Raw genomic sequence first — 9,893 nt, forward strand, 5'->3', positions numbered from 1 at the left:
GGGAAGCCGATGACATCAGAAGTGCCCCAGGAAGCCACCCGCCCCCAAGGGGCGACAGACAGGGCTATTTATATGGAGGAAGCGCAGCCCTGTCACCCGCCAGCTCCAAGTTACCTTCTGCTTCCCCCGCTCCCTCGCTGCCGCAGCAGCTGCCTATATTAGGAGCTGAGCAGATGGAAGAAGCTGGGACCCCCTCCCCAGTGCCCCAGGCTCTCTGCACACACCAGAGGCCCTGAGCCAGCAAGGGTCTGGCCTGCCCTTCCCGGGCTCCTTGTTTCTGTTTCAAATACGACGAGTGGGCGAGGACCCAGGGCCAGGCTGATTCTAGGGGCACAGGCTCTAGGGATCCATAGAAGAAGGGGTACAGACAGGGCGGGGTAATGACTGGAAGACACAGAGAAAGAAAGGGGTGTAGGAAACATAAGGTAGAGACCCCGGAACCAAGGAGCAGGGAGGGAAGGGGAGGTCTGAGCAGAGGAAAGAAGAGTCAGGGGTCTCAGGGGCCCCCAGCCCTATTATGTTTGTGTGCGAATTGGGGAGAGAGGGAGCCCTTCTGCTGTTGGATGAATTTAAAAAGGCATCTGTCAAGTGTGCCTGTGTGAAGCAGCACCTTTCTTCTCCAAGGACATGTCCCCAAGCTAGGTCACCAGCTTGGGAAGAGGGCACAGGCTTACTTGTAATCCTTGCTCATCATTGCAAGCTGCACAGCAGTACCTGGTGGCCCCACGCCTGAGACCCTGGTGAGAAGAGTGGCTGAGGAAGGAAGGCTGCCTCTGGACCCGCTCATGCTGGGGAGCAGTTTAGGTGGACCCCTGTGCTCTGCCAGGTCTTGACCACTCAAGGGACAATTACAGCTCTCAACTGAGGGCCCCAGGCTGACGGGGGGCGGGACAATCTCATTAGGAAACCACAAAGCATGGTGGACCCGCAGGAGGCTGCAACTGAGTCTCCAATGGGACCACTTTCTGCATCAGCAGCCTCTCCTTCCAGAGCCCAGCAGGAAGGACAAGCCCCAGGCCCAGCACCCACTCCCACGGGGCCCATTCCCTGTCCACACTGCTCTGCACACTCTGCATGGGGCCTCCAGCCATCCTGGGCCCTGAGCATCCTTTGTCCCCTGTGGTTCTTGACTCTGCCTTGGGTTTGGCATTAGCTGGGGAGGTGTCAGGGACTTGAGTGGAATTTGCATTTTAATAAAGAAAGTTGTGTTTCAGTCATTTGCATTTAAATGAGGTGCTGCTTCCTCCCTCCCTTCCTCCCCTGCTATGGTGGCACCTTTGGGAGAAGCAGCCTCCTGGGAGCCTCCAGGCCCAGCCCTGCACGTTCCTCCCCAACCTGCTCAGTGGAGCTGTTGCGGACCGCAGGGACGCCCCGCCTGACTCTACGAACACACCTGTGCATCCACCCATCCCACAAGCCCTAACACATGACCATGCCACATGGTCCAGGTTCGTGCGCAAACACATCCATGTGCACCACACTCATGCATAAGCGAACATGCATGGGACAAAAATACGGCCACCAAAGACGATGAGATGCTCGCTTGCCTTGAGCTCTGCCAGGCACGGCAGCAGCCCCGCTCATTCATCAGGGGTCCTGGGTCCCTCCTCCAGCAGCCAGTGGTGGGCAGTAGAAGGTAGGAGGGGCTGCAGTGCTTGTGGGGTGGTTGTGGCAGAGCAGGGGCTGTGGATGGTCCTGGGAGTCCCTTGTCACCGGCCTGGCGTGGAGGTACAGACGTGCACAAGGCAGTGACCTGAGCTCCTGGCTGCCAGCTTACCCTTCTCCTCTGAGGCGCTGTCTGTGGAATCCGCACACGGCCTGTCTCTCTCCAGGCTCCAGACTCCTCCCCCGGTGGCGGGTTCTTCAAGGTGCCTCTCCTCCGCTTAGATCTTCACCTGCCCCGCTGCCCTTCTCCCACCATGCTGTGAGTGCCCCCGTCCACGTCCCTCAGATCAGGTGGACGCCTGCACTGACAACTCCTCTCTACGTGGGACAACTGGGATAACCGTGCCTTTTCCTTGACTCGTGGGAAGTCGCAGTTCAGCCACTTGTTTGGAAAGTGGATAGAGGCTTAGTTACCGAGGGCTGGTATTCCTGCAGAGCCTCCAAATTCTCACGGCCCGTCCCTGGGCACGGACATGGCTCCAGCAGAACTTCAGAACCCACTTGCAGACACCACGTCTCACCACTCAGGCCAGTGTGAAGGAAGACAAGGGGCTACGTCCCTGGCCTCTGGGAGCCTCGAACTCACCATCTGTAAAATGGACATGGTAACGTCAGCCTTGCCTCCCTCAAAGGACAGTGTGCTGATGCACAGCAGTGGCCTCCCCTGCTCAGGAAGCTGCACATGGGCTGTGTCCCCTGAGGTCCAGGAGGGACTCCTTGCTGGATGGAGATCCTGTACCTCCCCAGCAGACAGGAAACCCTGGTAGAAATGAGCAGGGCTCCAGTCTCAGGAGCATGGGGGCACCAGCCCCTGGAAGCCAAGGTACTGTCCTATTTACAGGTGAGAAAACAGACTCCAAAGCCAGGATTTCCACCACCTCAGACCCCTGGCAGTTCAGAGACCGGAGAAGAAAGTGGCAGGCACAGCCCTGTGGCTACCAGGACACAGGACATTTATAGGGAAGGGTAGCCCTGAGGGGGCTCGTGCCTGGGCTGGGAGAAGCCGGGAGGGCTGAGGAGAGGTGAGCCTCGGCCCTGGGATGCTGGTGACGCCTCTGGCTACATTGTCCTTTGCTGACCACAGTGTGTCCTGAAAACGGACATTTTTCTGAGTATGTCGTGTTGGGCAAAAGGTTGGAAACTGGTCCTTAAGCAAGCAGTGCGGGGTAGGGAGGGCAGCTGAGTCCCCAGTGCAGAATCCTGAGCAGCAGGGGAAGGATGGTGTTGGGGTTGGCCTCAGGGTAGACACCAGGACACTCAGTCTGGGGGCAGCAGAGCCGGAAGGGACCCTGGCCTGTGGGGCTGGTGTACCCCACGTCCCCTGGTCTCCCTACATGATGGCTTTTCTGGAATTGCCATCTACTATCTTAGAACTCTTAGATACTGCAGGGGGACAGCTCTGTGGGGCACCCTTGCCTTCACGGCTGAGGGGCCAGATCCACAGGTAAAAGCTCAGAACCAGGGCAGCATGGCCTTGACTGAAATCCAGCTGTACAATTTTACTGAGCACTTGTGATCAGTGCTCAGTAAATGCCGTTTTATCTTTATAACCCCCATATGAAGCGGGTGTCCACCTTACCAGATGTAGAAAACGAGGTTCTGGAGGTTCCAGGAGGCGCCCAAGACCCTGCACTGAGCAGGAGCAGAGCTGGGTTCACACCTGGGGCAGCGGCCCAGACTCTGCGTTCACCACAGAGCTTGTTGACTCTGCACGGCTTCTTCCTTCCACACTCTGCTCCTTCACATCCTGCCTTCACCCAATATTTCCCGTGGCCCTACTTTGTGTCCGACCCTCTCTGCAGAGGTTAGGTACATTCTAGAACAGGCCTCCTCACTGTGGCTGTGCTGCAGACCCCTTCACTTCTGAAGAAGCCTGTGGACCCTTTCTTAGAATAACCTTGTAAGTCCACAATATGAAATTGACATGATTCAAAGGAAAGCAATTATGCTAAAATGCAGTTATCAAAATATTAAGAAAAAATGACTGCATAATGTATGCACTTCCTTATGAAGGCATTAAATAATGGCATTGAGCAGAGGCCCAATAAAACCACCGTGGTTTTGAAGTAGGGTTGGGTATAAGTGATAACTCAAATTTTCTGCTGCAATTATAATAGGATCTGAGGCTCTCTGCACTTTCCGTGGGTGACAGAGTCACAGGTTCTATGACTGACACAGAGGTCGGTTGCTCATAGGCACAACGGAAGTGCTAAAGTTCAACTGAAGAGAAAGTAAAATAAATGTGTGACTTTTTTCTCCATCTATACCCAAGGACTTCTTGAAGTCCACCCAGGGATCCCTTAGGGACCTATGTGAATCAAAAACAGCTACCCTACTCCGGGGGGTGTGAATGGCCCAAAGACTAACGAAGAGGAGGGAATGTGAGGGTGAAGGGTGGTGACCATGAGTTTGCATGGAGACAGAGGGACCAGCGAGGACCACCGAGGAGGTGGGTGGCCGAGGTGGGGTAGAGGGAAGGGTTCAGATTTGGGGCACATTTCAAGGTAGAGTCCGCAGATTTCTGATGGGTCAAAGGTGCAGGGCAAGAAGCAGGAGTCACATGCTGTGTTCCTTGACCCTGAAGCAGTGACAGCCCTGGGCAGCTGACTAGGTGTCCTGTGGACACGAGGCGGGGGGCAGGGGCCTCTGGGGAGCCCCCGACAGGGACCAGGGTGCAGGCTCACGCCCCGCGGCTGTCCTTCCTCAGCCATAGTTACTCCTTGTAGGTAGGACTGGCTCTGCTCAGTGGCTTGCTTTGGTGACCGTGGAATTCCCTCAGGGATGAGTCCCCTGCTCTGTAGATACAGATGTCCTCCATGTACGCTGCTTCCCAGAGCGGCTCAGGAACGTCCTTGGCAGCCCGCGACACAGTGCTTCCCCTCCAGGGATAGTTCCAAGACAGCTGTGAGACTAAGAGGCTCTGTCTTAAACAGAAAAACCAGCCACCATGAGTAGAGGCTCAAAAATTGTTGGTTGGTTGAAAAGGGGTAAGAAAAGAAATTCCTCAGGCCCCTCGGGGTTTGATTTCTTTTATTTACTCGAAGTCCAGAACAGCAGGCGCAGTAAAGCAGGTCCGAATGTGAAGCTCAGCCAGCATTTGCATTGTGCCTGCCCAGGCCAACACGGGGGGCCCAGGGACCCCCGCAGGTGCTGTGCCTCTGTGCCCTCCTCTGCGCCCACGTCCATTCATGCCACACCTGCTTGTCTCTCTGTCCCCTATGGGCCAGGCTTTCTGGCCATTTTTTCTTTGGTAAAACAGTCTGGCACCCCCATTTTGTCCTCTCACCCTCCCCACCACAGAGCCGAATGGGGGGACTTTCAACTTCCTGTCTCTTCTCCCCAGGAGTCACAACCCAGGAGAGTTCATTTTGGAATACCGAGAGAGAGCCCCAGGGGTGACGAAGCCAGATGAGAGGGCGGCAGACTAAGGCCCCTGGTGGAATCCGGCCCATCTCCGCTCTTGTGTGGTCCTCCAACTGAGAAAGAGTTCTATCTTTCTACGTGGATGAGTAAGAATAATATTTTGTGAGGTGAAGTTACATGAAACTGAAATGTGGCAACCATGAATGAAGTTTCACTGGAACGCAGATGCCTGTGTTTCACATCCGGTGCCACCTGTCAAGCCTTTCACCGTCCATCTAGTAGACCTGGGGATGACAAGGCCCTGGGCAGTGGGTGGGGAGCTCACAGGTGCTCTCCGGCCCTTTACGAAGAAGAACAAGACTGGGAACCCTTTTCCTGAGCATGTGTGGTCTTTGGAGCCTGGGCCTGGGTCAAGCACGGGCCCACACCCCCTCTCTGGGTTATAAGTCAGTTCCTCCAGGCCTGAACGTCTTCCTCCCCAGGTTGCTCCGCGGGCTCCAGGAGGTCGGCTTGCACAGCACGTGGCACTAGTGTCACAAGGCGGTGCATTTTGGAACCTCACACTGCAGCCCCTGGGTTGCCCTTAACAGGCACTGCCACCCCCAGTCAGGTGTGGCACACTTCATCCAGGGGAAGGCTGCCTTGGGGAGGGCAGCCTGGCAGGAGAAACCGGCACATGGTTCCTGCTAAGAGGAGCAGTGACTCAAGAAGCCACTGAGCCTAGGTGGGTGAGGAGACCCAGGTTGGGCCACTGCCTGGCTCATGGGGGCAGGCGGGGGAAGAAGGGCAGGACCATATAGTCCAGAGAGCACTGTCCAGGTGTCCCAGCTGTGTCCTCCTTTGCACCCCCCCCTTTCCTCCCCAGGTCTGGAGTTGAGCCACCCTGACCAGCGTTCCCCTCCATGACACCTGCTCCACCTCACCAGCACTCATTACCCCTCACTACCTGCCCCGGGCAGCGCCATCCCAGGGACAGCCTGGGGGATTGCGTCCTTCCCTCCACCTCCCCCGGCTGCTTTATTAATTGTTTATATTGCAGTCTGTTAATTGGCAATAACCAGCGTGCTGAAGTGTCTTTTAATCAGCCCCTCTCAGGGCCCTGAGGCTGTGAAGGATTGGTGGATTCAATAAAGTGAGAAGGAATTAGCACCCCCACCTCTTCATTATCACAGTTAGATAAACTGCCAACACCTGTCATGCACAGGGAGCAGGGAGGAAGGCTGGGCCCTCCTCCTGGCCCTGCAGGAAATTCTGCTGGGGACAGTAAGATGCCGACCAGAGCACATACAGGCGCACAGCCAGCCCCAGGTGTGTGCGCGCGCGCACACACACACACACACACGTGTACAGATCCCACTTCCTGCGCGCAGTCCTGTGCACACTCATGCATTTTAAAGGTGTTTCTTGAGCACACACTATGTCACCTATCTCTGTCCTGAAGGAACTGCTAGTCCTTGGAGGGACAGCCCTAGAGGGTTGCCAGATGGTCACATCAGGGCAATGATGGAGAAGCCAGGACACAGGCTACAGGGCAGGGAGAGTGGGTAGGTCCATCCACGAACACCCCACTCAGGACCCCGAGGCCGGGGAAGGTGTGGAGGGGGCTTGATCTGCTAAGGACCTGGGGCACTTGTCCTTCGGGGAGGTCCATCCAGGGAGGCTCTGGCACAGCTCCCCCTGGGGCTGCTGCTGGCAGGGTCTGGGCCTGGAGATGGGGCATCCAGGAGAGCTTTGCCAACAGGCAGAGGCTAGAGCTGGGGTGGGAGGTCCTGGCCTCTGGAACCAGTGTGAGGACCCAGGCCTGTCCTGACAGGTTCTGCCGAAAGCTCCCCGAGGACAGGATGGCCTTTCATGGAGGAGCTGACAGATGCTTCTATAGCTTGTCCCTGTTCCCCTGGCTCCACACTGGGTGGGAACAAACAGGACCCCTGGGTCAGGCTCTTTCCCAACAGGGTTCAACTCCTAGGATGCTTGAGAGCTCCCTCCCAGGATCCTGCTCTTCCCCCCAGCTTTCTGTGACTCCTGCAGTGTGGGGACAGTATGCACACCTGCACCCAGGCCTGGGCAGGCACCTGGGAGGAAGGCCAGAGAAGAGGTGGGGGAGCTGTGTCCTTGGGGAATGGCCTCGGGCTTTGGGACTCCAACATCTCTGGAAAAGCCCAGGGCCTCCAGGGTCTCCATCCGGAGCCTGCAGTCACAGGACTGCAGCACAACGTCGATGGGATTAGGTCGATGGGGTAACAGGCACACTGTCAATGGACCAACAGGACAAAAGTGTATTTCTCTCTCTTTTGTAAAAGCCCAGGGTAAAGTAGTCGGGCTGACACAGCAGCACTGCTCCATTCTATCCTCAGAGACCTGGGAGCTTTCTTCTTATTGGGATACGTTATTCCAGGGTCACCTTATGGTCCAAGATGGTCCACAGATCCAGCCTTCTCTTCCTACCAACAGCAGGAAGGAAGAAAGGACAAGGAAGAAAGGGCCAAGGGTCTTTCAGTGAATGTTTTAGCAAATTCTACATGTTTCCTTAGCCAGAACGTAATCAGATGACCACTCTTGATTGGGGGAAAAAAAAAAAAAAAAAAAAAAAAAAACAGAGAAAGAGTCTATATTCCAGATGACCAGTGGGAAAGCGAGGTCAACAGATACTGGGGCGAGGGCAGCAGACCGTCCCAGGGGTCAGCTTCTTCCTCTTCTCCACTGCTCCCAGCTGAGTCCAGGAGGCATGTGGGATGCCAACGACTCTGCCCAGCCCTCCATCCCCTCCGACCTGGCCCTGCTGGAAAGTAGCACTGGCCTGCTTGCCATGGAAGTCCGGATCAGCCTTGGGGGCAGCAGAGCCCAGGGCTCAGGGGCAGTCTGCCCAGGCCTTGTGCGGGCCCTCTTGCCACGCCCCCGTTCTGCAGATGCGCATGCTCAGCTCCAGGAGCCTTGCTGCAGCCTTGGTGCACATCGGAGCTGAGCTCCTCCTGCGGATTCACAGCTCTGCCCTCTCCACTGCCCCAACTCACACCCTACACGGGCGGCCCTTAAGAACAACCTCTGGCGGGGAACGCTTGGCTCTCTGCCTCTGGTTTTCTGATCACCTCTGATAATTTAGCTTCATTCATCTCAACGAACGTGTTCTAAGCCACTTGGACACAGCAGAAATGAAGTTCGCCCGTGTGCTAGGATGAAGGCCCTGCCGCCAGGGCTCATTTTGCGTCACAGCTCCCTGGCTTCTTGGGGATCTTCCTCTTCTCAGTCGGTGTGAACTGAGTGGGCTGACTTCAGTCCCGGCTCCAGGTGTATACCTGACCTGTCTCACACATTCATCCACACAAGTTTTAGAGAGGTGCCCTCTTCCTGGGGAAGTTTTCCAGCTGATAGAATGAATACCTTGGGAAGTGAAACCAGCCCAGGGGAGAGTTGAGACAGCTTTGATGGCAACAGCAGAGCACCTGGATCCAGCCGCATCTGAAACCCCAGACTTTTCATTGATTCAAGTCAATAAATTCACATCTCCTCTTTTAAAAAATTATTTGGAGTCAGTTAGCTTGAGTACAGTTTCTGACTTAAAATTTGATTAGTACAAGGGTTTAGAATATCACTCCTTCACAAATATTTGGATTTAAAAGGAATTCTGAGATGGAGACACACATAATCCCAAAGGAATATGAGAGTTTAGGGACTAAGCAGCTGGCTCCACCTCCTAGCTTCACCTGCCTGGGGCTCCAGGTCTGTTCTATCTCCACCCAGAGCCCCTGGACTCTGGAGCTTCCTCCTCCATCCAGCTGGACTGGCATGTCTGCTGGAAGGCCCATGGGGACAGCACAGGCCACTAGTCCCAAACCAAGCCCCGCCCCCACCCCACCTCCCAGCTCCGCCCCCACCCCTCCTCCCAGCTCCGCCCCCTTGCTTTCCCCACCTCCCGCCATCTTGCCCCCCCTCCCCCCGCTGCTGCTGGGTAATTCAGTGTGTCATCCTGGCTTTCTCTCCCAGCCTCCAGCCTGTCCTCTTCCTTCCCCTCAGGGTCGCCAGGGCTCCTTCTGGACCGTCTCTGTGCTCTAGTTCTGAGGCAGGCAGCATGCTGGGACCTGCAGGGTTCCGTGAGAGAGGCCGTGGGCCCAGTGTCCTGCAGAAGTGCTGGCAATGCAGCCACCAGGGTGGAGACCCTGCGGGTAGAGCATTCTATTGGAAAATCGTCCCGTCCCACCCACTGTAGGGTAGGTTCTGCCAAACCTCCTGGGGCCCATTTACTTCTTCCCTGAAGCCCCATGGGTGAGTGAGGTGGGGGGACTGGCACCTTCATGATGTCCGGGGAGTCTGTGAGGGCCTGCCGGACCCCACTGAGGACGGTGGCCTCCTTCCTGGGAGGAGGCGGCAAACATGGAGTACCCATCACTTCAGAGGTGGAGGGAGGAAGGCTCCAGAAGTCCAGGAGCAGACATCTAATCCTCACTCAACAACTTCCATTAAGTCCTGAAAACCCTGCCCCTAAATGAAAAGCCATTAAATGAAGAATATTTCTCATTAATTTAATGAAAAAAATTACTGTGTTCTATCGCAGGCCAAGACAGCCAATTTCTCACGGACAGAAAAATGTGGCGATTGAACAAGGAAAACAAGTTTATTTTGAATAACAAACAGCAACCTGAAATTAGTTTGCAACTAAAATGTAATGTGGAACTGGGTATAGTGGCGCACGCCTGTAATCCAGCGACCTGGGAGGCTGAGGCAGGAGGATTGCAAGTTCAAAGCCAGCCTCAGCAACTCAGCGAGACCCTGACTCTAAATAAAATACAAAAAGGTCTGGGGATGTAGCCCAGTGGTGAAGCACCCCTGGGTTCAATCTCCAGTACCAAAAAAAAAAAAAAAAAAAAAAA

This window comes from Sciurus vulgaris (genome assembly GCF_902686455.1).
Source record: "Sciurus vulgaris genome assembly, chromosome: 7".
NCBI lineage: Eukaryota > Metazoa > Chordata > Mammalia > Rodentia > Sciuridae > Sciurus > Sciurus vulgaris.